This window comes from Bos taurus, chromosome 1 (genome assembly GCF_002263795.3).
Source record: "Bos taurus isolate L1 Dominette 01449 registration number 42190680 breed Hereford chromosome 1, ARS-UCD2.0, whole genome shotgun sequence".
Classification (NCBI taxonomy): Eukaryota; Metazoa; Chordata; class Mammalia; order Artiodactyla; family Bovidae; genus Bos; species Bos taurus.
The window spans coordinates 151098239-151125598 of record NC_037328.1 but is presented as its reverse complement, the minus strand read 5'-3'; the positions used below and the strand labels follow the sequence as shown (position 1 = coordinate 151125598).

Sequence of the window (27360 nt, the reverse complement as noted above, 5' to 3'; positions counted from 1 at the left end):
AACCTTAGACCAGCAGCTTCCCCGGTCCTGCATCATTCTTTCTAGGACCCTGAGCCCACTTGAATTAGTCCAGACATCCCAAGAGTACTGTGTGATGCCACGTGTGCACACACCAGCCAACAGTCTCATCCAAGCCTACCCATCCCTCTCAAGAGGCAAAACATGTGAGGGAGGCTGTCTTGGACCTTCCAGATAAGTCCATTTACTGCCCGAATATCACCAGTTACCTCAGTCAACACTTAGGGGAGCAAAAGAATCATCTAGCTAAAAGTTGCCCAAATTTATAACCCACAAACTCATGAGAGAAAATAAAATGATTGCTGTTTTAAGCTGCTCAACTTTTTATTTCAGTGCAGCACTAGATAACCAAATCAAAAGGTCACGGAAGAAATCATAATGAAAGTTAGAAAATATTTACAATTGAATGATGAGGAATAGACTAAAGATTAAAACATTGGGGATGCAGCTAAAGCAGAACTTAGAAACACAGTCACAGCTTTAGGTGCTCATATTTGCGGGGGGTGGGGGAAGGCTGAAAATGAATGAATTAAATATCTATCTTAATATACAAGAGAAAAAACAGCAAAATAAACTTGGGATCCCAGTTTGCAGATTAAATCTTCAAAGAAATCAGTGGGACCCCTGACCCTGCAAAATTTTGTGTGCATGTGGGAGAGAGTCTACATATTTCAACATATTTGCAAATTTTCTCTGGCTGGTCACACAGATTTTTCGACTTTATTTCAGTTCAGTTCAGTTCAGTTGCTCAGTCGTGTCCGACTCTTTGCAACCCCATGAATTGCAGCTCGCCAGGCCTCCCTGTCTATCACCAACTCCTGGAGTTCACTCAGACTCATGTGCATCGAGTCAGTGATGCCATCCAGCCATCTCATCCTCTATCGTCCCTTTCTCCTCCTGCCCCCAATCACTCCCAGGGTCTTTTCCAATAAGTAAACTCTTTGCATGAGGTGGCCAAAGTACTGGAGTTTCAGCTTTAGCATCATTCCTTCCAAAGAAATCCCAGGGCTGATCTTCAGAATGGACTGGTTGGATCTTCTTGCAGTCCAAGGGACTCTCAAGAGTCTTCTTCAACACTACAGTTCAAAAGCATCAGTTCTTCGGCGCTCAGCCTTCTTCACAGTCCAACTCTCACATCCATACATGATCACTGGAAAAACCATAGCCTTGACTAGACCAACCTTTGTTGGCCAAGTAATGTCTCTGCTTTTGAATATGCTGTCTAGGTTGGTCATAACTTTTCTTCCAAGGAGTAAGCGTCTTTTAATTTCATGGCTGCAGTCACCATCTGCAGTGATGTTGGAGCCCAGAAAAATAAAGTCTGACACTGTTTCCACTGTTTCCCCATCTATTTCCCATGAAGTGATGGGACCGGATGCCATGATCTTAGTTTTTTGAATGTTGAGCTTTAAGCCAACTTTTTCACTCTCCACTTTCACTTTCATCAAGAGGCTTTTTAGTTCCTCTTCACTTTCTGCCGTAAGGGTGGTGTCATCTGCATATCTGAGGTTATTGATATTTCTCCCGGCAATCTTGATTCCAGCTTGTGCTTCTTCCAGCCCAGCATTTCTCATGGTGTACTCTGCATATAAGTTAAATAAGCAGGGTGACAATATACAGCCTTGACATACTCCTTTTCCTATTTGGAACTAGTCTGTTGTTCCATGTCCAGTTCTAACTGTTGCTTCCTGACCTGCATACAAATTTAGTTGCCTTAATTGCTGCAGCCACTATGGCTGTGACTATGGGGGCTACTGTTGCTTTTTTTTATATTTGTCCGTGTGTTTGCACCATCATTCATGTCTCTTTTGCAGTAAGACTGTTAATCTAATCATTAAAGCTACGTAGGAAGCCCGTGGTGCTGCTCATTTTTCTCAGGTCTGTTCCCTAATGTGGGTTCTTGAACCTGGCCCTTCTTGGCCACCACTATTACTCAAGTCCCTAAAGGACCCTAATGACATGTCCTGGCTACATTGTCCTTAAAACTCATCTAACCCTGGCTACCTGGCTTTGAGTACCACCTTGACATTGAGCATGCTCCAGGATCTGTTCCCCCATCCATATTTGCCCTGCTCCATTCAGGACACACCGGGGCACCTCAGATACTTGCCAGCCTTTCCTTCCAGTCCTGCCCTGCACATGACTCATGAGCTCCTCCCACGGTACTCTGTCTCTTGTGTACTGATAAGAAAGAGTCTCAGGGGAGTGGAAGGGCAGGAGCCCTAGACTCAGGCTGATCCAAGTTTAAATTACGGCCTTACGTCTTACTGGGGTGTGATCTTGAGCATGTGATCATACCTATTTCCAGTTCTTTATATTGCTATTGTGAAGGTGAAAGGAATCATTCTTCAAACAGTTAAATAAAGAGTTACTGGTTATTAACCAGCAATTCCAATCCTAGGCATGGACCCAGAGGAATGAAAAGGTACATCTACACAGAGACATGAACATGAAGGTTTATAGCAAACGTTACTCATCATAGTCAAAAAATGAACACAGCCCAAATGTTCATTAACACATGATAAACTGTGATGTATGCACACAGTGGAATATCATGCAGTCATAAAAAGGAATGAAGTACTACAACGTAGATGAACTTTGGAAATATTATGTTAAGTGAAAGAACCAGTCACAAAAGATCCCATATTGCATGATTTTATTTATTTGAAATGTCCAGAATAGGCAATTGTATAGAGGCAGAATATAGCCTAGTGGTTGCTTAAGACTGGGGGGGACTGGAGGGATAATGAGGTGATAAATAATAGGAACCAAGTTTTGCTGAGGTGATGAAAATACAGTTGACCATGGAACAACATGGAGGTTAAGGGGGCTGACCCCCTGTGGACTTGAAAATTCAAGTGTAATTTATAGTTGGCCTTCTTTATATGATGTTATTCATATCTATGGTTCCCTGTTACCCACATTTCTACATCCATGCATTAAACTGACCAAGGATCTGTGGCACTCTAGTATTTATGGGTGAAAAAAAACTTTTGGTATAATTGGATCTGCATAGTTCAAATCCCTGTTGTTTTTATTGTAAAAAAGAAGCCAGACACAAAAGGTCACATATTGTATGATTTTCTTCCTATGAAATGTCTAGAAGCGGTGAATGCAGACAGAAAGAGAGCAATCAGTGGTTACTGGGTGGTGGGGGGAGAGGTGAAGGGGGAGTTATCATTTGATGGTATTTTTCTGGGGTGATGAAAAAGACTTGAAACTAGAGACAGGTGGTGATAGCTCAACATTTAGTGAATGTATTCAATGCCACTGTGTTGTAGACTTTAAAATGGCTAATTTATGTTATGCGAATATCAAGTCACTTTTTTTTAAAGATGAAAGGAATCAATGGCACATGATAAGTGGCGATGATCATTATTAATAATCCACAGTTATTATTACCAGTGTCCTTATTCTGTCAGCCATACTGTTATTCCTTTCTGCCCTATAACCAGCAGACTGGTTTTATGTTTTGTTTCACATTTATCTTTATTTTTTATTGAAGTGTAGTTGATTTTCAGGTGCACAGCAAAGTGATTCAGTTACACACACACACACACATATGTATGTATTTATATGTATATTCTTTTTCAGATTCGTTTCTATTATAGGTTATTATAAGGTATTGAATATAGTTCCCTGTGCTACACAGTAGGTCCTTTTTTATCTACCAGCAGACCAGTTTTAACAGTCTCCCTCCCAGAGGAGCCTGGTAGACTGCCGTCTATGGGGTTGCACAGAGTCGGACACGACTGACGTGACTTAGCAGAAGCAGTCCCTTTTGAAGAAATCGCAATGCATTGTATCACGTGTATTAAAATGCACCTATTTTGCATCTTAAACGTTTCTTGAATGTAAAATAACTTGAGAAGAATTCTTAAAAATAACATTGCTTTCAAAATGAGTTGGCTACAAGTAGCTAATCTATCGTGCATACTTAAGAATTCTGAATTCTGGAAAACTGAGAAAATCAACCTTACAAATTATTTAAACGTAGTGGAATTTGTACCTACTTAAATATCCAACAATTGATGAATTGAGATAGATTACAGTTTGCAGTCATTCAGCAAAGACATTTTGATTTCCTAATTTCTTACCCAGGCTTTCAAACATTTTCATAGGCCCCTCTAAAAGTTATGGGCTAAATGTACAAACTCCAGATGCCAAGTTCCCTTATGGCTTCTGGCCTATTCTTTGCAAATAATCCTGACAGAGTCCAAGTGGTGTTTTTGATGGGTAAGGCCAAGTGTGGATGTCTGCACAGTCTTGAAGGTTTGGCAGGCATCTCAACCTGGGAGGAAGCTTGACTATGAAATAAGGATTAAGGAACAATGGCTTAGGGTGAATATGAATGGCAAAATGAGGGTTTTAAAATAGGATACTCAAAAGAGCCTTGGAGAATAAATAATCATTGATACCATCTATTAAAGTGTTGAATAGGTTGATGTTTATTTAAATGGATTTTTCTGGGAAGCTCCGGATAAAGTTAGTAACTTACTTTCTGGGGTACAGTGGGATGGTATAGTCATGTTAGGGAGGGCAGACAAACACTGAAGCCATATCCTTGCAGATAGGAACTGAGTGGGTGCGGATATTTCAGCTCCTGGGGACAATCTGAGGCCACATCATAGGGTGCTTTAAATAATATTTGAAATTTTAATTTTTTTTTATTTTTTAAAACTTTTTATTTTGTATTGGGGTATAGCCAGTTAACAATGTCATGACGGTTTCGGGTGGCCAACGAAGGGACTCAGCCATACACATGTACGCATTCTCCCTCACACTCCCCTCCCATCCAGGCTGCTGCGTAGCACTGAACAGAGCTCCATATGTTATACAGCAGGCCCTGTTGGTTATCCATTTTAAATACAGCAGTGTGTCCATGTCCAGCCCAAACTCCCTAACTATCCCCTCCCCTCTGTCCTTCCCCCTGCCCCCCTCCTTGGCAACCATAAGCTCATTCTCTAAGTCTGCGAGTCTCTGAAAGAATTTAAATTTTATTTGAATGAAAACGACAGGGCCAGAACTTGTACTGGAGGGTCCGCATGGTGGCAGGCTGGGATGGAAACAAGATCAAAGGCCAAGTGACTGCCGAGGTGGATGGTGAAACAGTTCAGGCAGGAGGGCATGAGAACTTCCTAGAGAATCTGTAGCCTTTACTATCTATGTGGTCACCACCGAAAAAACCCCAGGTTTCATTTGTGCGCAGGTCCTGTCCTCCACGTGGGTGTGCCTGGGGACCAGTGCAGGCAAGGACCTGTTTTTGTGGTGCTTACAGAGACCTCCTGCGAGGTACATGTGTAGGATAATGATGTCACACCTTCCAAGCCCAAGATTCTGATTGGTTTCCAGGTTAAAGTCTCACCAGCCTCAAATTTAAAGTCCGTGTATCCATTTCCCGCAGCTAGTGTAAAAAAGTACCGCAAACTAAGTGGCTCAAAACAACACACATCTATTCTTTCACAGTTCCAGAGGTCAGAAGACCTAAAGTCAGGGCGTCTGCAGCACTGCCTTCCTAGTAGAGGCTCCAGCAGAGAATCTATTTCTTGGCTTTTATTCAGCTTCTATAGGTCACCCACATTCCCTGACTAATGATCCCTCCCCTGTCTTCAAAACACAGCACCATAGCAGAGCACCTTGAATTCTCTTTCTCTGACTTGTCTCTTGCTATGATATGTCCTTCTCTGAGTCAGAGATTCCCGCCTACCTCTTACAAAGACTTTTGTGATTGCATTTAGATTCCACCTGGTTAATCTAGCATAATCTCTGCATTTCAAGGTCTTTAACTTAATCACTTTTATAACAGTCCCTTTTATAAGGTAACATTCATAATTTTGGGGATTAGGACTTGGACACCCTTGAAGACATTACTTTGCTGACAAAGGTCCGTATAGTCAAAGCTATGGTTTTTCCAGTCATCATGTATGGATGTGAGAGTTGGACCATAAAGAAGACTGAGCACCAAAGAATTTATGCTTTTGAACTGTGGTGCGGGAGAAGACTCTTGAGAGTCCCTTGGACTGCAAGGAGATCAAACCAGTCAATTCAAAAGGAAATCAACCCTGAATATTCAGTGGAAGGACTGATGCTGAAGCTGAAGCTCCAATATTTTAGCCGCGTGGTATGAGGAGCCAGCTTATTGGAAAAGACCCTGATGCTGGGAAATATTGAGAGCAGGAAGAGAAGGGGATGACAGAGGATGAGATGGTTGGATGGTATCACCAACTCAATGGACATGAATTTGAGCAAGCTCTGGGAGACGGTGAAGGACAGGGAACCCTGGCATGCTGCAGTCCATGGGGTCACAAAGAGTCAGACACAACTGATCAACTGAACTACAACAACCCTTGTGGGGGCCATTGTTCTACCAACCACACCTTCCAAGATCAGATCTCATTTTTCTTTCCCTTGAGCCTCTTCCCTGCTCCCAGTGCAAGTTTCCACTCCAGCTGACCTGGGGTTCTCACAATCTCACCCCATGCTCATCCTGGCCTCCAAATTTTCTCGTAATGTCCTTACCCTTGTCTTGACTTTTCCATGTTCTCACCATCTTTTCGGGCCTCTGGAAGCCCACCTCTTTGGGGAGGGAGATTGTAGCCCATCTTTTCTTCCTTGTCAGATTCCTCTCACTCATTGTTAACATAACGATGTTGTTGTTCAGTCACTAAGTTGTGTCTGACTTTTTATGACCCCATGGACTATAGCATGCCAGGCTTCCCTGTTCTCCACTCTATCCTGGAGTTTGTTAAAATTCATGTCCATTAAGTCAGTTATTTTATCTAACCATCTCATCCTCTGTTGTCCCCTTCTCCCACCTTCAGTCTTTCCCAACATCAGGCTCTTTTACAATGAGTCAGCTCTTCTTATCAGGTGGCCAAAGTATTGGAGCTTCAGCTTCAGCATCAGTCCTTCCAATGAATATTCAGAGTTGAAAGAGGAGAGTGAAAAATCTGCTTAAAACTTGACATTCAAGAAACTAAGATCATAGCCTTGGGTCCCATCATTTCATGGCAAACAGAAGAGGACAAAGCAGAAGCAGTGCCAGGAGGCATAATAAGACCCTGCCAGCTCTTTTGTGTATCTGTCTTATCTCCTTGAGGGCAGAGACTGAGCTTCAATCATTGGCTTGTTGGATTCAATAAATTTCAGACCAACACATTATTCTACCTAGTGAGGAAAGAGCCACGAGGCATTTATGTGATGTCAGGAAGCAAAGAAATGAAGACATACAGTGTGGAAACTGAGCAGCAGGCTGCCCCTCATTGAACAGAATGAATGGGAACAAGGCATGGCGGCCAACAGGCTTGGGTCAGCTCTTAAGAAGAATCCCCTGGTCCCCGAGTTTTGAGTCACCGGATTACTAGGGTGGGCCGTGGACGCTCAGGCTTGGCTTCGTTTAGGAACAGGTTAACAGACTGGCCCTCAAGGGTGACCAGGATGTAACTGTGCTTAGAATCAGGGAATGAACCGAATGACCCTTTTGTTCTAGGAATTTATGTGAATTGGGTCTGGAGTAAGCATCACCTCACTCTGTTCACTTTCTATTCTCTTCCTCTTCCCATCTGGGATCCTTTGGGACTGAGTTGAACCACACGCCTGATCAGGAAAAAAATCTGAAAAAGAAGTTACCTGTAAGCACACTGCTGGGCAGCATCTGTCTATGCTTCCTAGATTTAGATGCAAGCATCAGGATAATAAATGCTATCAATGAATGCTAGCTGCTGTAAGCATCTCCAAACCTCAGTGTCTTAACATCATAAAGATCTCTTTTCCCTCCTCCACAGTCAAATGCCACCTGGGAAGCCCTCCTGGGACCTGTCCTCCAAGTGGGAGCCCAGGGATCCAGTCTCCTTACATCCTCTGAAACCACCATCTTCACGCATGACCTCCAGGGTCATGATGGAAAAGGAGTGTGCATCAGAGACCACGCAGGGTGTGAATGGCCAAGCCCACAGGTAACTCTCAGACCTTCTGCCCACTTTCCACTGGCCAGAACCCAGTAGAATGGCCAACCTGACTTCAAGGGTGGCTGGGAAATGTGTCCTCCTGAGGACATGGACTCTGACCGTCTCGCCTTGTCCACTTGTACTACAGCACGTCTGCACAGACCAGACATCACCTGTGACCACATCTGAAAGTTTGACTAATATGACAGTTCATCCTGATACTCACAGATGTCTGGGGACAAGGGGACCAAATCTTGTTCACTTGACCAGGCCACTGACTGGTGATGCTATCGTATCAACGCAGCAAAGATGTTCCTGCAACTCCTGACAACCTGTCCAGCCTGTGCACACAACCTAGAGGTAATTTTCTATAAATACTAATGCCCGGTCAAAGACCCAAGTAGATGTATCCCTAAAGAAGACATACAGATAGCCAACAGACACACAAAAAGATGCTCAGAGAACTGCAAATCAAAAGTCCCGTGAGGTATCACCTCACTCTGGTCAGAATGGCCATCATTCAAAAGTTGACAAACAATAAATGCTGGAGAAGGTGTGGAGAAAAGGGAAGCCTCCTACATGCTGGTGGGCATGCCAATTGGTGCAGTCTCTACGGAAAATAGAACTGAAAATAGAACTACCATATGATCCAATAATCCCACTCGGGCATATAGCTGAACAAGATTCACTGCAGCACAATTTAAAACAGCCAAGGTATGAAAGCAACCTAAATGTCCATTGACAGAGGAATGGATAAAGAAAATGTGGTACATATATACAATGGAGGGTTTCCCAGGTGCCACTAGCGGTAAAGAACCTGCATGCCAATGCAGAAGACATAAGAGACATGGGTTCAATCCCTGGGTCAGGAAGATCCCCTGGAGAAGGACGTGGCAACCCACTCCAGCATTCTTGCCTGGAGAATCCCACGGACAGAGAAATCTGGTAGGCTACAGTCCATAGAGTCACAAAGAGTCAGACATACATATCCTAAGTATATGTGAGTTAGGATGGATATACAATGAAAGTGAAAGTGAAGTCGCTCAGTCGTGTCCGACTCTTTGCGACCCCGTGGACTGTAGCCCACCAGGCTCCTCTGCCCATGGGATTCTCCAGGCAAGAATACTGGAGTGGGTTGCCATTTCCTTCTCCAGGGGATCTTCCCGACCCAGGGATTGAACCCAGGTCTCCCGCATTGCAGGCAGATGCTTTAACCTCTGAGCCACCAGGGAAGCCCCTGGATATACAATGGAATATTATAAATATGCAATGGAATATTATAAATAAATGGAATATTACTCAGCCATAAAAAGAATAAAATAATGCCATTTGCAGCAATACGGATGGCCCTAGAGATGATCATACTAAGTAAGGTAAGTCAGAGAGAAACACACCTCAGATCAACTGAGTCACATTTGGTCTTTTTATGGCTGAGTAATATTCCACTGTATATATGTACCACACTTCTTTATCCATTCATGGGAAGGAGGCTCAAGAAGGAAGATATATATATATATATATATATATATACACACACACATATATATATATCAGCCATGAGACATATATATATATATGTTGTAGTACAGCAGAAACCAACACAACTTTGTAAAAAAAATTATCCTCCAATTAAAAATAAATTAAAAAAACAAATGCATGATATCACTTACATGTGAAATCTAAAATACGATACAAATAAACTTGTATACAAAACAAAAACAGGCTCACAGACATAGAAAGCAAACTTATGGTTACTAAAATGGAAGGAAGGGATGGATAACTTAGGAGTTTGGGAACTCCGGGAGTTGATGATGGACAGGGAGGCCTGGCGTGCTGCAATTCATGGGGTCGCAAACAGTCGGACACGACTGAGCGACGGAACTGAACTGATATATGAAATACATAACCAACAAGGACCTACTGTATAAAACAGGGAACTATATTCAGTACCCTATAATAAGATGTAATGGAAAAGAATCTGAAAAAGAATATCCATACCTAGGAACTGGGACTTTGTTTTGTCTTTCTTTTCTTACAGTTTAACTAAGAACCAAGTTCCAGGTCATTTGGTTTCATGACAAAGGAAACAAAAGTGGGCCTTTTCAACCTTAAACCTCAGTCAGCCAGAGTGACCACACCTGTATGAGGTCAGCAAGGCTGCCAGGCCCTGAAGGCACCAACCGTCCCTCCCGTGTCCACTGGCTGGGCGGGCAGGGGCTTGCCAAAGATGACCTGCGGGCAGCTTTCCAGGCTGTTTCACCCCTAGCCCTCCCATCTCAGTCCTCACCCCCCTACAAAGCAGTCACAGCTTCCGTCAGCGGGGGAAGCTCCAAAGGCAACAATCTTTGCCACACGCTTCTGCAAGAAAGGGAACCTGCTTTGCAAAGTCCGATAGCATTTTTTTTTTTACCATATAAAGGGTAGTATGGTCAAAATCCACACTTTTCCCTGTCTCTAATTCTTTCAGAGTTTTAAATGCTTTACTGCATTGCTTACATTCAGCGAGGAAATGAATGCATGTGAAAATGCTTCCAAGCACCATGCCTGACACGCAAAAAATGTGAATTGCTCTATTTATAAATGACCTTTTCTGCCTGGTTTTAGTTGTCTTCATAGTCTCACTGAGACTGTTCCCCTCCCCACTGAAACGGGAATTCCGGTATCAGTGTCCGGATCTTGGGTTCTTGCTGTGAGAGGAGAAGAGGCGGGTCTCTTCCCAGGAAGAACTGTGGTCCTATGGCCGCTCTGACTTCAGAATCCTGCCGGCAACCTACCTTCTTCCCCAAATTTCCAATGACTTATTCCCAACGCCTCCTGCCTAGTGCTCCCTGAAATAACATTCTGAGGCAGTCTGCGTCCAGGAGGCCTCTGGAATGTTCTTCAAGTAAATACCATAAGAATGTGTAAGAACTTACCAGGACACGGGCTATTGGATGCTCGTCTTGACCGTATGCTGTTCACACGTCTCTTTCGGTGGCACAAGACAAAAGATTCTCTCTTCCATACCTTTGCTGAAATAGCCTGTTGAAGATTCACCTCCTGGGGGAAAACAGATGGAAGCCTAGATGCCTTTGAACTTAACCGTTTTATGTGTTTTCTTAACATTTTGGGCTGGGACATCTGTCTTTGCTTAAAAGCACATCTATTTATATCAGCAACCGTTTACATTGAGTCCCGGGAGGCTGATTCACACAGATGTTGTATTATGTGGGTTTTTAAATACAATTCACTTTGAAAAAATGTGGCATTCATTTCTACTCCACTCCTTCCCCCACTCAAGTTGAAGCCTAGAAATCTACAAACCTTAGATTTCTGGGTAGGCAGCATACACCATACGTCCTTTGGGCTTGCGTAACACGTGACTCAGGTTATTGCGTGATGGATGAACGGATGAATCAGTTTTTTAGGAGGAGGCCTGGAGGACAGTGCTTCTGGAGGAGCTGGCTTGCTTAGAAGACTGGAACGAGGTGACTCATTCAAACAGAGACCAGCGCGGAGGCTGGGAGCCGCACACCCAGTGATGTTTACATAGCCACTGCCCTGGCACGGAGCACGGGGCCTGGGTAGCTTGGAAGTGGGTGGGAAAGGCTGAGGCTGGTGTTTTAGAGGGCAGTGATGCCAACAAGGCAGAGGCTGATGGGGATCTGGAGGAGAGACCCAGGGTGAAACCACACTCCGCTCATCTGAAAGCTGTGCTCGGGCAGTGAGATTTCTTAGGCGTGGTGGATTCTTCTGGTCTCTTCTCCATAGGTCTGTGCTGGCTCCAGGTGGTGGGGGTGGGGTGGGGGTTTGGGGTGGAGGGGTGCTTCCGGCTTTCAGGGGCCCCAGGAGGTCTGCATTGCCTTTAGGGGAACAGATCCACTAACAGAACCCTGTTGTGTTTGTCTATTTGATTGTCCTTCTTGCTGGCTTCTCTCTCTCTCTCTCCTTTTTCTTTTTAAAAATATTTATTTGGCCACACTGGGTCTTCGTTGTGGCATGCAAACTCTTGGCTGCGGCCCATGGGGGCTAGCTTCCTGACCGGGGGTCAAACTGGGCCCCCTCCTGCATTAGGAGCACAGAGTCTCAGCCACTGGACTCCAGGGAAGCCCGTCACTGCCTTCTCTTCATCTTGCCCAGATCCATCACACTCATCAGTGGCACACAGGAAATTTACTCCCATTCAACTCACATTTGCCTTGGATTTGTACCTGTAGAGAGTTCTTACTGATGGGATGGAATTTGTGAAGCCATTTCGTCCTTATTCTGTGAAGTGACATGTGTGAGCATATATACACAATGGCTTCTTTTATTGAAGGATACTTTCTGCTGACTCAAGGCCGCTTAAAATGAACTTAGGATGATGAACGTGATTTCGTAAAACCAGTGGAAGAAAAATGACAGCTGGGACATCTGGACATTGAAAATAAAACTTCAGGGACTTCCCTGGCAGTCCAGTGGTTAAGACTTTCCCTGCAAGGGCTTGGGTTTGATCCCTGGTCAGGGAACTAAGAACGTGCAAGCTGTGCAGGGCAGACTTTTAAAAAATGATAAAATAAATATTTTGGGTTTTTTTTATTAATACATTTTAAATTTTAATTGCAACACCAGCCTTCACCACAAATTGAGTGATTCTAGCAGTTCCTCAGTCATGGTCTTTCACATCAGGAAACCTGTTATTCCAGGCGAGGTTTGAAGTTTCACTTTGTCGTTGACTTGCATTGTTTTTGCACTTTGTTTTTTGATGGTTTCGCTGTTTGTCTGTTTACAAGACTGATGTAGACATCAGCCCAACTTTCTGTAGGCCTGGAGTTGGGTGTTGGGGGTGGGTTTGAGTGTCAGCTCCTTCTCTAAGTGGTGGGTCCATTAGAGAATATTTAAGAAGTATGGTTACTTTGGCTTTACTATGCAATACTGTCGTAAGTTCAGAAGGAATATCCCGATAAATAGAACCCTCTTTGATACATATTAGTCTTCATTATGAGCAAGGCACTTTATTCCCATTAATTCACCTGAACCTCATAATGATTCAATAAGTTAACTGTGACTGTTCCGTTTTATAGATACAAAAATCAGAGGCTCAGAGAGGTTGAGTGACATGCCTGATGTCACACAGTAGATTCCGGAGGAGCGGAGATCCATAGTCAATTGTGCCTGATTTCAACACAGGTGGCCCCAGCCTCTCCACACCCTTCATCCAAGTCAACCGTGCTGGGTGGCCAAACATCTAAGGGTCAAATCCACCCACCCACAGTAACCAGCCGTCATTTTTCCAAATCTCTGACCTGGATTAAAAGGAACTCTCTCAATTCAATTGAAAGGTGCAACCAGTGGTGGAAGCTGGTTTAGGCCAAACCTGAAACAGGACATCATCTTAATCCTACGGGCCTCTGTTATGAGCCACTCCAATCCTCTCACTGTCTCAGAGCATCTGTCTGAACTTCAGAGCATCAGAAACATTCCCACAAGGAATAACAGTCCAAGGACAACAGAAACCCTGCCTGGCAGTGACTGTCTCTGTAGACCAGGTACACTTCGTTGCTGGATTTGAGCAAGTTGACATCCCAAGTGGCGTCAGTGGTAAAGAACCCGCCTTCCAATGCAGGAGACATAAGAGACGCAGGTTCAATTCCCCGAGTTGGGAAGATCCCCTGGAGGAGGGCATGGCAACCCACTCCAGTGTTTTTGCCTGGAGAATTCTATGGACAGAGGAGCCTAGTGGGCTACGGTCCATAGGGTTGCAAAGAGTCTGACACGACTAAAGCTACTTAGCTGAAGAAGGCACTGCAGGACCCTCATAGTTAGGACAGTTTTCTGGTGAACTTTCCAACAGTATTTTTAAAAATTTATTTATTTTTAATTGAAAGATTACTTTGCAATATTATGTTGGTTTCTGCCATATATCAACATGAATCAGCCAGAGGTATACCTATGTCCCCTCCCTCTTGAACCTCCCTCCCACCCCTCTAGGTTATCACAGAGGCCCAGTTTAAGTTCCCTGAGTCACACAGCAAATTTCCTGGCTCTCTATTTCACATATGGTAGTGTATATTCCCAACCCACTCCAGTGTTCTTGCTTAGAGAATCCTGTGGACGGAGGAGTCTGGTGGGCTGCTGTCTATGGGGGTCGCACAGAGTCGGACACGACTGAAGCGACTTAGCAGCAGCAGCAGCAGTGTATATTTCAACAGTATTTTACAGGGTCTTTGCTGTCAACCAGTGGAACAGGCAGTCAGCAGCCTGACACTGAAGATGATTTTTACTTGTTTTTACTGTGTTCTGTCTGGAAAAGATTCTGGTGAAAATGTCAGATCCTCCGTAGATGCTAAATGTACAACGCTGACTCTGGCAGGTGGAGGGGAGCTGAGTCACCTCACCGGGTGTTTGTTTTGGTGGCCCCTGATTGGCTGCTGCGCCTGGGGCCCCGCCCACAGGGAGTGATGCTGCGTGAGGTGATGGTTCATAGCACGGAGATCAGGTCTCTAGGACAAATCGGATCTTTGCAGGTGAGCTCCCTAAGTAGGTGAACCTAAGGGCCAGCCAGAGGAGATCTTGTGCTGGCCAAATCACTGTTTCGTTCTTCAGTTTCCTCACTTCTAACATGTAAAAACAACAACACCACCACCACCAGGATCCTGGAAGTATTCTGAAATCAGATGAAATTTAGATGGATAAAGTTTGTGAGTGTGTTGTTAGCTGTAAAAAGCCGATTTCTAGGGAAGGGCTGATGAAGAGCGATTGCAGTTTGTACACAAAGTGAATTTTCTTTTTAATTTAAAATTGCTATGCTGTCACTTCAGTCGTGTCCGACTCTTGTGCGACCCCATAGATGGCAGCCCACCAGGCTCCTCCGTCCCTGGGATTCTCCAGGCAAGAACACTGGAGTGAGTTGCCATTTCCTTCTCCAATGCGTGAAAGTGAAAAGTGAAAGTGAAGTTGCTCAGTCGTGTCAGACTCTTAGCGACCCCATGGATTGCAGCCCAACAGGCTCCTCCATCCATGGGATTTTCCAAGCAAGAGTACTGGAGTGGGGTGCCATTGCCTTCTCCGAATTTAAGATTAATGCTTGTTTAATGACAATATCATATTGCCACGTTTGAAGACACTGTTTTGGAAGAAGACATCTGGGCATTCAAATCCAGAGAAAATCAAAACCAGAACATCCCAACATAGCGCTTCAAGGAAACAAAACTTCCATGAACTTGACACTGAGGACTGAACTTCTGAAGCTGATGTTAGACTGTATCCTAAATGACTCTCATTAACAACGCTCTCACCATCATAGTTACCAGAAAGGTCATTTATATGATACATTTAAGTTTGAGATACAACCACCATCCCACTGCCAACCCCCATGTAATGAACTAGATTCCAGTCCCTGTTAATCATTTGTGTAGGGTGTATATTTGGATGTGATGTATCTGCAATTAGGCTTAATTAAAACCACCCACTTCGGGCATGCTGAAAGACCAGCATTTAAAAATAGGAGCTGAATAATCAGGGTCGTTAATAGGAACTGATTATTTAGTTTATGAGAGCTTAAACGTAAATAGGGATCAGCAGCCTTCTCATTTCTGATGGAAGCAGAGGGCAGACCAAAGCTACTTGGGAGGGAATCCCTCGTGATACGCTCAGGGGTCTTTCTTGTCCTGCATTTTGCTCCACAGCGTCTTCATCAGGCTGTGGAAAGTCGATGCACGCTGTGAAGTTAGAGGAAAATCCCTCTTCCTGGGGAGGAAGGAGGTCAACCAGGTGGGGGCTGGAGTCAGGTTCCTTGACCCTGGATGGAGCCCTCGAGCTGGGTCTGCGCTGCACCGCTCCAGGTGGCAGCCCTCACCCCTGCAGAGGCCTCGAGGAACGAATTCTCCGGAGTCTCTGGTACTGCGGTTCCGGCGTGGATGTCTCCAAGGCTGCTGTGAACCTATGGATGAAACTCCTAGCTCACCCACAGTCTATTACTCCCTGCCCTAAAGTAAACAGTTTATGTACGCGATGCTGCAGCTGTCTGAGACATGCACATTCTTTTGCCTCCTGGTGGGCACTGGGAGCTTCACGTGGCTTACTAAGACAATGGGGACTTGGAAAGTGGATGTGAGGCAAGGAGATACTCAGCCTGTACCAGCACCCAGGGTGACCTCAGGAGTACAAAATCCACAGCTGAGCCTGGGTGGGGTGGGGGTGGAGTGGTGACACGTTCAACTCATGCAGGGCACCAGAGGCTCATACCAGTTGGCTGGTACCCAGGGGAAAAGGGAAGATTTCTTTTTTTCCCCTTAATTTTGTGGGCTTTATTCACAGAAATCCAGAATAAGTGGTGTGTGTGTGCGTGTGTGTGTGTATTGTTAAACAATCAACCACAGAAGAGGCCAAGTTTTTCTTCCTTCCTTTTACTATGGAAATAAGTTTAAACCTTGTTCTCCAGGCTTGGAGTGTAGTTTCAAACTATGAGTAGGTTTATTGTGAGAGACCCAGATCAGCTTCATGAGAATCGGCCCTTCCCTCCAGTGTCTGAAGTCATGTCTGGCTTGCCTAGAAGTCCTGTTCTGTGTTTTGGGTACCACTGTTTAACCTTACTTCATAGTTTTTCAAGGGAGTATATCTCATTCACAATTTTCATTCCAGCTTTTTTGGGAGGAGGGGGAGTTCGGTAGTTGAGATTGGTTTAGATTCATAAGAAAATTATATTGTTTTTGATGTGTTTTGAAATGAACATGTTTTTGATGTGTTTATGAATTTGGTTGAGTAGGATTTTGTATCCATTATAACACAAAAAGCAATCCCTTTAGAAAAACTGTAACACAGGGCATGTCAGTCCCATCAGTTCTGACATTTTAGGCTGGGTAATTTTTCATTGTTGGTGGCTGCCCTGTACTTTGTAGAGTACTGAACAGCATCCCTGGCCTCCACCCGTTAATGCCAGAAGCACTGTCCCCCACCCTCACCCCAGGGTGACAGTCAAAGCCGCTTCCCTCGTGGTTCAGTGGTAAAGAATCCACCTGCCAATGCAGGAGTCAGAGGTTCAATCCCTGGTCGGGGAAGATCCCACACGAGTCAGAGCAACTAAGCCTGTGCACCACAACTACTGAGCCTGAGCTCTAGAGCCCAGACACAGCAACGACTGAGCCCACGCGTCCTAGAGCCTGTATTCTGCAACGGGCCACTGCAAGAGAGGCCACTGCAGTGAGGAGCTGGGCAGCCAAACTAGAGAGTAGCCCCCACCCCCAGCCACAACTAGAGGAGAGCCAGTGCAGCAACAAAGACCCGGCACCGTCAAACTTAAATAAAAAATTTAAAGTCCTTAAAGGGACATTGCCACATGTCCCCTGGGGGCAGGGGGGCTAAATGCCCTAATTGAGGACCTACTATAATGTGATTTATCAGGGTGAGTGAAGTCGCTCAGTCACGTCCAACTCTTTGCAGCCCATGGACGGTAGCCTCCCGGGTCCTCCGTCCATGGGATTTTCCAGGCAAGAGTACTGGAGTGGGCTGCCATTTCGTTCTCCGGGGGATTTATCAGGGTAGGGAAAATTCATTCAGCCCTTATCAATGTCTAAGCTATCTTGAACTTTGTTTTTCTGTGGTTCTCAAGGAATTATTGAATCTCAAGATTGTTCATCTTCTTCAAGAAGATAAAGTCTTCTACTTTCTTAAAGACTTTTTTTGGGGCCCTGTATTTTTGTGCTTTTGCAATGTACTCTCCAAATTTTTAAGATTTAGGGATGAAATTGTACATAAAGCATCCTTGCACTATGTAAGTTAGGTCTACCTTCTACTTGACCCGAGATTAAAAAAAATATATGTTTTCCTGTGGCTTTTCCACTCCTTTCTATATACTGACAAAATGTCTAACCATCCATAACTGTTGACTCTTTCAGGAGCGTCACTGGAGACCACTTTTTCCCAGCCACGGAAGAAAAATATCGCACATACTGTGGCGGGAAGCCTTAGGGTTAACACTGGCTGGTGAATCTTTTTCCGCTTCTCCTCTTGACCGCCTTCAAATCTCTCTCCCCAGAATTTGTGATGTGCACACTCACAAGTTTCAGGTCACACCCACAGAAAGTTGTGGCATATTTCCTCAAGGCCCATTGTAAATTTATAATCACCCAGATATCTTACAGAGTTCCCCCAACTCCGATTCACAGTTCCTTTCTAAGATAAATCTCTCTTTACTTGTGTGGGAAGATGAAGACAATCTAGCAACAAATGAAAAAGGAAGTTGTTAGACGCTGTGCTTTAAAAATAAAACAAAAGGAAACAGACAGTGTGACAGCATGTCCATATGGGCAAAGGAGATTCTTCCCCTAGGCAAACCCCACACATGTTATAAATGGTAGTTCCTGGGGAGGACAGGTTTAGGGGTGAAAATCGTGGCAAAGGCGCGTCTGTTTTGACTTTTTACATACTTGTATAATTTTCGTGTTTTGTGTCACCATGCACTGATTTTATAAGTGAAATCAGTGAAACACTTTCCCTTTCACTAGACAGGTGGCACTTTTGTGTTTTCACTTCTGGCCTTTCTTTCCTCAGTTATGACGTTATCTTTCAGTTGCTGTTTGAGCGTTCATACTCAGTCGCTCAGTCATGTCTGACTCTTTGAGACCCTCTGGCCTGTAGCCCACCAGGCTCCTCTGTCCATGGGATTTTCCAAGCAAGAATACTGGAGTAGGTTGCCATTTCCTCTTCCAGGAGATCTTCCTGACCTAAGGATCAAATCTGCGTCTCCTGCATTGCAGGCGAGTTCTTTACCGCTGAGCCCCCTGGGAGGCCCCGTTTGAGTAAGAACATCATTTGTCATCAGCCAAGGACACCAGTCAAGGATACTGTACAGTGCAGGATATCCTCAGTGAGCAGTTCCCCGGCCTTAGCTTACCCCGCCTGTGTAATGGCGTGCTGGGGGTAGAATCTGCCATCATTTCTAAATACGTGCCTTTGACACGGCAGCAGAGGTGTTGGGCTCAGCAGGTTTGGCAAGGCCTCCCCGCCGCTTCCTTCCTGGCCCCCAGGACTCATGAGCTTCAGAGCTAAGATCTCCACAGTTAGAGACCCCTGCAGAGCACAGGTGGGCAGAGGCAGCTGACTAAAGCAAGCGGGGGTGTTTCTGCTGATGTTGAGTGAATGCACAAACACTCCCAGTCAACTGGGCCTGAAAGCAGTTACTATTCCTGCTGCTGCTGCTGCTAAGTCACTTCAGTCGTGTCCGACTCTGTGCGACCCCATAGACAGCAGCCTACCAGGCTCCCCCGTCCCTGGGATTCTCCAGGCAAGAACACTGGAGTGGGTTGCCATTTCCTTCTCCAATGCATGAAAGTGAAAAGTGAAAGTGAAGTCGCTCGGTCTTGTCCGACTCTTTTCCTAAGATCCGTCAAAATAAGCGCAAGGAAAAAGGCTGGAGACGGAATGGCAGCTAAACCCTAGCTTTACCGTTGTGACTTGGATACCATACGTGTGTCCTGCAGTAACAAACTTCCACGGACTAGGAAGCTTAAACAACAGAAAGCTATTCTCAAAGTTTCGGAGGCCATTAGTGAGTCAGCAGGGCCATGAGTAGTGCAAGTGGTCAGTCGTGTCCGACTCTTTGCGACCTCATGGACTGTAGCCTATCAGGCTCCTCCATCCATGGGATTTTCCAGGCAAGAGTGCTGGAGTGGGGTGCCATTGCCTTCTCCAGGGATTGGGGGGGGTCCACTTTAATCCAGTATGATGACTCCTGAATTTAATTATAACTGCAAATCATCAAATCAGGTCATGGTCTAGGGCCAGGGTCCCCAACCTCTGGGATCCAATGCCTGATGATCTGAGGTGGAGCTGATGCAATAATAATAATAATAGAAATAAAATGCATGATAAATGTAATGCATTTGAATCATTCTAAAACCATCTCTCACCCCCACCCCACTGCTCCATGCAGTCTGTGGGAAAATTGTCTTCCACGGAATAGGTCCCTGGTGCCAAAAAGGTTGGGGAGGCCTTGGGGATGCCCTGATGTTCCAGGGCATCAGGGGTTATGACTTGAACACATTCTGGGGGGACAAAATTCAACCCATAACAGGGTCCTCCATGGGCTTAATTTTTTGGACCATGGTTATTACCACATCTTCCTGGTCAGATCTAGGTGTGGGGGCTGGGGAGGGTTCTGAGTCCCTTTGCAAGGGGCTTTCTCCTGGCATTTCCTTTCTGCTTTCTGCTGGCTTTCCTTTCTGCTGGCATTTCACAGCCCCCTTCCCGGTTCCTGCTTAGCGCCTGAGCCATCTTCTCTCACACCTTCCTATGTCCCGCAGAAGTGACGCTGAACCCATGACTCACCTGCCGTGCATTTGGGTTCCCACTCAGCCTCCTTGAGTTTCTCCAGAAGAAATATGAGGATGTTGGTCTAAAGAGTCTCCCACTTACTTTCCTGGGTTTGTTACCAAGTGTGATTAATAGAAAAGCCTGTGATCCCTACCAATTATCTCTGGAAGCAGTTTGGCTATGAATTGCTCTAGAGAGGGCATTTCAACTGAAGGGGAACGAGAATCCGATACAACACCAGTCATATATGATTTCAATTACATAAAACGTTTCCCAACAGACAAATTTAGAGACCCAGCAAGGACATTAATGGTTGCATAACTCCGTCACTATATTAAAAAACATACTTTAAAAGGATGCATTTTAAGGATACATTTTATGGTAGGTGGATTATATCTCAATTAAAAAAAAAATCCTGGGGGAAACAGAGACTGTGCCTACTGTCAACATCTTCAGAGAGATGAGAAGATTTTCAGCTATGAATCAAGAAAAGTAAAAGTGAAACTTAAACATAGCCTGCCAGGCTTCTCTGTCTATAATATTCTCCAGGCAAGAGTACTGGAGTGGGTAGTCATTCCCTTCTCCAGGGGATCTTCCCAATCCAGGGATGGAACCCGAGTCTCCTGCATTGCAGGCAGATTCTTTACCATCTGTGATACTAAAAAAAAAAAAAAAATGCTCACCCAACATTTAGAAAATAACAACATCCAAAGATGCTTTGTGGAAGTCACAACATGATGGCAGACATAGAAGACCCAGTGGATGGGTTGGAAAGTGTGGCTGAAAAGCTCTATCAGAAAGTAGAGCAAAATGACCAAGAATGAAGAAGGGGAGAAAATACAAGAAGGTGGAGGCCTGGTCTAGGTGGTACAGTATCCAGAAAGAAGGAACTCTAGGAGGAAGGAACAAAGATGTTCAGAAGTCTTTAAAACACAAATTAAGAAGCTTCTCCAGGAATGAAGGATGCCAGTCTGCAGGTTGAAAAGGACCCCTGTGGTGGGTAAAATTAGACCCACACAAAGGCCTAGTGCTGTGAAATCTCAGAACAACCAAGGCAGAAGAAGATCCTGCAAGCTTCCAGAGTGAAGAAAAAGGCAGCCTGTAAATAATCGAGACGCAGAATGGCTGTGGCTTTCCCAGCAGCAACTCTGGAAATGAGAGATCATAGAATGTTCTGGAGGAAAGGTGACTTTCAAGCTGAAATTCTATATCCACAGAAACTATCATTCAAGTGCAAAGGCAGAATAAAGTTACTTTCAGAAATTTGGGGCAGCAATTACAAGGAATAAGTTAGATATTCATTCTGCCACAATGATGGAGCTTAAAAATAGTCCTAAGGGAAAAGAGTCAGAGACAGTGGAGTAAGTAATAGTGGGGCTTACGGCAAACACAGTGCACCCCGCAGATGGCTGGCAAAAGAGGAGCCTGGAGCGGGTGCTGTGGTGTCTCCTTGAGACCCCTCTCCTTGGCCTGTGGATGGCTCTTTTCTCCCTGTGTCCACCCGTGGTCTACCCTCCGTGTGCATCTGTGTTCCTAAGCTCTTCTTCTTATAAGGACACCAGTCATCTTGAGTCAGGACCCACCCTGATGGCCACATTTTAACTTTTTCACATCTTTAATATAAACCCTATCTCCAAATAAGGTCCCGTTCTAAGATACCAGGGCTTCTGTGGTGGCTCAGATGGTAAAGAATATGCCTGCCATGCAGGAGACCCAGGTTCGATCGCTGGGTCAGGAAGATCCCCCGGAGAAGGGAAAGGCAACCACTCCAGTATTCTTGCCTGGGAAATTCCATGGACAGAGGAGTCTGGTGGGCTATAGTTCATGGGTCACAAAGATTTAGACATGACTGAGCAACTAGCACTGGAGAAGGCAACGGCACCCCACTCCAGTACTCTTGCCTGGAAAATCCCATGGACGGAGGAGCCTGGTGGGCTGCAGTCCATGGAGTCTCTAAGAGTCAGATACGACTAAGCAACTTCACTTTCACTTTTCACTTTCATGCATTGGAGAAGGAAATGGCAACCCACTCCAGTGTTCTTGCCTGGAGAATCCTAGGGACGGGGGAGCCTGGTGGGCTGCCGTCTGTGGGGTCGCACAGAGTCAGAGACGACTGAAGCGACTTAGCAGCAGCAGCAGCAGAGCGACTAGCACACGCTGAGGTAGCAGGGGCTGGGGCTTCAGTGCATGAATTTGGGGAGATACCTTTTAGGCCATAGCAGCTGGACAGACACCTTTCAGACATACAGTTTTCCCACCTCTAACATATACAGAATAACAGGGCCAAGCTCCCAGAGGTACCAGGGAATCAGCTGGATACAGTGTCTAAGAGGACATTGTTCAGAGTTTGAGCAACAAACACACCTTGATAGTTATTTCTGCAGGTGAAGGACCTGTGTTTTTGTGATGTTTAATCTTAGCAAAGACAAGTTGCTGGAACTGTTCCTCTCTTGTCATCAGAAACCACATTCGCAGGGCTTTATCTTAAAATGCTTTTCCATCACGTCATCTCATGGTTTGTTGCTTTGATCTGATAGAGACCCGTCACTGGGATGGGCAGTTTCTGTCTTGTCATTGGCTGGGGACTGAGCGGGTCCAGCGCAGGGTAAGAAGACGGAGTTTGTCCCTACAGGTCTTCTCATTACCCACCTAAGAGTCTTCAGCTCCAGAAACGTGGGCTCTTTCTTTGGTATAAGCAGAAGCACAAATGAAGGTTTGAGGCTTTTTTGCAGTTTGGAAATAAGGCTCTTATTTTTGTTTTTGCCAAACTTGGCATCTTACTGTGGATGGTGAAGGGGCCCCTTTCTTCTCAGAAGTGAGGCATCTTTGCTGTCTGGCCTCCAGGGCCTCCCGTGGAACACAGTGTTTAACGATGAGTTATGGGAGTCAGAAGCTTTTGTGGGACTGTGTGGGTGGAAATCGCCTTCTAATGAGAATAGAGTCTGAGTTTGCTGGCATCACTGTGGGAGCTGTTTACATGCAAACCTGAAACCCAACCAAACTGACAGAGTGAAACCTTCTAGGCCCTAAAATGTCATTTTACAGCATCCAGCAAATACCAGATAAACACAAACAGCTGTGGGAAAGCCCCAGAGACTACCAGCCAGGCAGACGGAGGCTCCCAGATGGTACGTGTCATGTGTTGCAGGGAGAGTGCTCCAGAAAATTCCAGAAGCTTCCAGAAATTGCTAGTGGGTCAGGTTAAATGAACGGAAAAGTCCTGAAAAGATTTTCTTTGGTTTAACAAAATTGTATCAGTCATGCCTAAGTGCTGTGTTAGGCCTCGTGAGCATTCAAACGTGAGGCAGATATTGTTACTGTTGTCAAGGGGTTGCCAATACGTGTGTGTGTGTGTGTGTGTGTGTGCGCGCACGCGTGCATGCACGTGTGCCTGTGTGTAGCATCAAGGACAAAGTACCGTCAAGTTGGCCCTTCTGATCATAAAACAGGGCAAGATGGAATGTATAGTTGTGCTAAACATGGTACTTCCCACCCCTTCCTCCTGGTCAGTCCTTACCGGGAAAGATTTACTTTGCCCTGTTTTATTTTTCTGCAGACCATATGAAACGTGGTGTTACCTTACACATTCATTTGTTTACCATACTGCGTGTCTCCTTCCCTCCCCAGGCTGTTATTTCCACCAGGGCATGTACTTTCCTTTATTCCTACCACTTGGAACTACGCCCGGCGTATTTAGGCGCCATAAATATGTGTTGAGTGAACAAATGCAAATCAGAAGGGCAAGCACAAGGTGAGAGGGAAGGACTGACTCCTCCTGAAGTCAGGGGACACACATTTCGAGAGTCCTACACCTACAAAAGTAGGGAAACTGAGGTTCCTAGTTCCACTAAATGGTGGAAAGCCTGGGCTAACAAATTGAAACTGTGTGCATCTTTATGTCACCCTATAACAGATGGACCGGTTATCATCCACAGATTGTTTTCTGACTCTTTCTTGGGTAAGTGATACAAGCACACAAAAAAGTATGTTGTTGTTCATTCACTAGCTTGGGTCCAACTCATTGCAACCCATGGACTGCAGTACGCCAGGCTTCCTTGTCTTTCACTATCTCCCAGAGTCTGCTCCAAAAAAGAAATGAAACTAGTACCTAGTTTATGAGAAATAGTGCCACTAGCAATTGAGGAAATGGAAATTTAAGGAAAAAAAAACCCATTTTCAACCTATGAAATTCACAAGAAACACATAAAATGTCATGCAATTCCCCTGTACTACCAAGGATAGGGTAGACAAAATAGTCAAAGTTAGGTAAGTTAATGTGGGTTGCTTTCTGATGGTGGAATTATCGGTAATTTTTCTCTTTGTTTAGCTTTTAAAAATTGTTTCATTTTATAGGTGTATGCACATACTCATGAACACGTACAGCTTATCACTGCCTTACAGGAATTCTGATTTGGGCTATGGCAGGGCTGAAGGTCTGCTCCCCACACGGGTGAACATGAATGCTTTACAGGAATTATGCTGTACAGGAATTGTGCTTTACAGGCACAAAAACATCAGAAACCTTCTTGACAACTTCAATCTCCTCCAAAGAAATGTGGTTAGGGGAAGGCAATGAAAGAATAAGACAGAAGATTTCTGTGGCTTGTGGAATCTGTCATTATTTTGTGGGAACTCTTGGAACTTGGGCTTCTTAAATGTGTTCATGTACTTGTCAGAACATTCATGAACAGAGATGTTATCACACCATGAAGAAAGACACCACGAGGGTGCTTCCTGACAGTAACCCGGGCCTTAGGGAAAGCAGCGTGATGCCTGTAAAAGCAGATAAAACGGTTAAAGGAGATCAGATCATAAGAACAGAGCAGCGGAAGGCAGGCAGGGGGCAGGGAGGATGATGCACTGTGCTCACGTTTCTGGACATTTGGGAAAATCCATTTTCAGATTGGTCCCCAATTGGGAAGTAATTTTTTTTTTTCTTTTAGCCAAAAGGGTGGAGTTGACCACCTCCCTCCTGTTATTGACCTGTGAGAGAGATGAGGCTCAGAAGTCATCAACTTAAGGACAAGCCCTTTCTCTTACTTGCTATTGAAAAGAACAGTTTTGTGAATGAAATTGATGAAGACTTCATATTTGGAGTGAATTGCAAACAATTAGATCAGCACAATCTAAAAAAAAAAAATCTAGTAATAGTCAAGGTGCTAAACTAGAAATGTGAGCAATGGCATGCAGAGCAGAATGTGGAGGAAAGAGAGTAAAGCCAAAAAAGATAGAAATAGAGATCTCTATCACCTCAAAAAAAGCAGAATCTCACTTGGGCCAATTCTAGAACATTCTCATATTCTCACTAATGAAGAGTTCTTGTGGGTTCCTTAGAAAGCAGAGCCTGGCAGGGTCTGCTTTAACCCAACAGTACAGCTTCACAGTTTTTGTATGTACTTATCTTCAAGTTGATGAACAGGAAAATGGACATTGTCCTTACTTCATAACATGGATTCTATCATTGACACATTATTTTGCCACTAAAACAAGCATGCTTGCACACACACAGGGCTTCAGTTTAAGATAGGAATTTTTATATTTTAACAGTTGGCTAGGTAATTCGGGAAAGTCAGAAATTCTGGTGAAAATAATTTAAGAATTTTTCTTCCATTAACAGAGGAATGGATAAAGAAGATATGATACATAAACACGATGGAATATTACTCAGCCATGAAAGAGAATGAAATAATGCCATTTGCAGCAGCATGGAAGAACCTAGATATTGTTGCACTGAGTAAAGTAGGTCAGACAGAGAAGGACAAATACCATTTGTATTGCTTATGTGTGGAATCTTAAAAAATGGTACAAATGAACTTAACTACAAAACAGAAATAAGAGTCAGAGATGTAGAAAACAGTCTTACGGTTGCTAGATGGGAGGAGGGATAAATTGGAAGACTAAGGTTGACATACACACACTGCTGCTGCTGCTAAGTCACTTCAGTCGTGTCCGACTCTGTGTGACCCCATAGAGGGCAGCCCACCAGGCTCCCCCATCCCTGGGATCCTCCAGGCAAGAACACTGGAGTGGGTTGCCGTTTCCTTCTCCAATGGATGAAAGTGAAAAGTGAAAGTGAAGTCGCTCAGCCGTGTCTGACTCTTAGAGACCCCATGGACTGCAGCCCACCAGGCTTCTCCATCCATGGGATTTTTCAGGCAAGAGTACTGGAGTGGGGTGCCATTGCCTTCTCATACACATACTGCTATACATAAAAGTGACAACTGATAAGGACCAGCTGAATAGCAGAGGGAGCTCTACTCAGTGTTCTGTAATGATTCATGTGGAGAAGAATCTAAAAAGGAGAGGATATGTGTATATGTATAACTGATTCACTTTGCTGTATAGCAGAAAGTAACACAGCATTATAAATCAACTCTATTCCAATAAAAATTTCTTTAAAATTTCCTAATATAGATTTCTTGGAATTTCCTAATAAATAAAAGCACTAATACATCTGAAAAAAACCTTTTCTTGAGAGCATAAAAAAGCCAACAACTAAACAAAAACAAAAGCCAACAACCAAAAAAAAAAAAAAGTAAAGACTTAACCAGTCAGGATGCAAGGGAGGACAAAATTCGAAAATGGATAGTCTGGATCTTAAGCTGCTTTTTCTTCTGATTCCTGAAAAGGCAGCAGAAAGGTCAAGAGGCTGAGCTTTATGGGGATGAAACTATGAAAGCCAGGGTTTGTCAAGAAGGGAGAGGAAATATTAAAGATAAGAGCAGGAATGAATGAATCATAGATCTATGTAACAAGCACTTAATAGAGCTAATTAACAAAGCTAAATAAAGTCAATTTTCTTAGAAAGATTCACGAAACCGATAAATCTCTGGCAAGACAGATTAAGGTGAAAGAAAAGACAGAAGACACAAATAATCAGTACTGAGAATTAGAAGCAAGATGAAATTGTAATTTCTACGGTAAGTGGATATAATGGCTACCTTTGTTGCAAAACATTTAAAGCATTAAGATAATAATTGACAAACTCCTAGAAAAAATACAGCCTACCAAAGTAATGGACTTCCCTAGTAACTCAGATGGTAAAGCATCCATTTGCAATGCAGGAGACTAGGGTTTGATCCCTGGGTTGAGAAGATCCCCTGGAGAAAGAAAAGGCAACCCACTC

At 44.4% G+C, this 27360-nt stretch overlaps 1 long non-coding RNA gene across 1 annotated transcript in view; it reads left to right on the top strand.

Annotated features, from left to right (window-relative positions):
- The window catches only part of LOC101904307 (uncharacterized), a 47120-nt gene extending 36234 nt beyond the window's left edge, over positions 1-10886 (top strand). Inside the window, exons 3-5 of the long non-coding RNA XR_001501626.3 lie at positions 7803-7973; positions 8113-8324; positions 10003-10886. This is a non-coding gene — a long non-coding RNA (uncharacterized lncRNA). The remainder of the gene's footprint in view (positions 1-7802; positions 7974-8112; positions 8325-10002) is intronic.
- Positions 10887-27360: the final 16474 nt, after the last annotated feature.